Here is a 695-nt window from a genome sequence, read left to right as displayed (position 1 = left end):
CATCCCATTTACTCTGCCCTTGATTATCTTCAGCCTGAGATAGCTTAATTGTGCACGCCCACTTTTTAGACCCAAGAGCCGCCCTTGACAACCACGCATACAAGCACAATCACATCGTGTTTACTCAATCGTGTTCCAGCACTCAGAATTGGGTACAAAACTATTAGCAATCTCCGGTGAAGACAGTATGATTCTTTAGGGTGTATAATCTTTCCAGGAATAAGATGTAGACATCCATAGCATCATGCACACACTGTATATTTGTTAATGCAGCACAGGGGGATGAAGCCACTATTTCGCTCACTATCTCCTACACCATGTGCTTGAGAAGGGCATACGTATACCCATAAGCAAGGCTTGCAAAAAGGGGTTCTGGTAAGCACTCCCACACATGCATGTGTCTATTTGTGATCACACTCACTTACGTACACTCACACACACGAACATGGTTTTCATTCACACACACACACACACACACACACACACACACACACACACACACGCACGCACGCGCGCATACACCCTACACGAGCTCAAATGAGGCTCAGACAAACGAAATCTCAATCAGATATGCTGGAAGTCTGTAGAGAGATGGAAAGAGAGAGCCAGCCAGACAGACAGCCAAACAGCCAGACAGACAGACAGACAGCCAGCCAGACAGACAGACAGACAGACAGACAGACAGACAGACAGAC

Source organism: Aplysia californica, unplaced genomic scaffold, assembly GCF_000002075.1.
Source record: "Aplysia californica isolate F4 #8 unplaced genomic scaffold, AplCal3.0 scaffold00211, whole genome shotgun sequence".
NCBI lineage: Eukaryota > Metazoa > Mollusca > Gastropoda > Aplysiida > Aplysiidae > Aplysia > Aplysia californica.
This window is presented reverse-complemented; position numbering follows the sequence as displayed.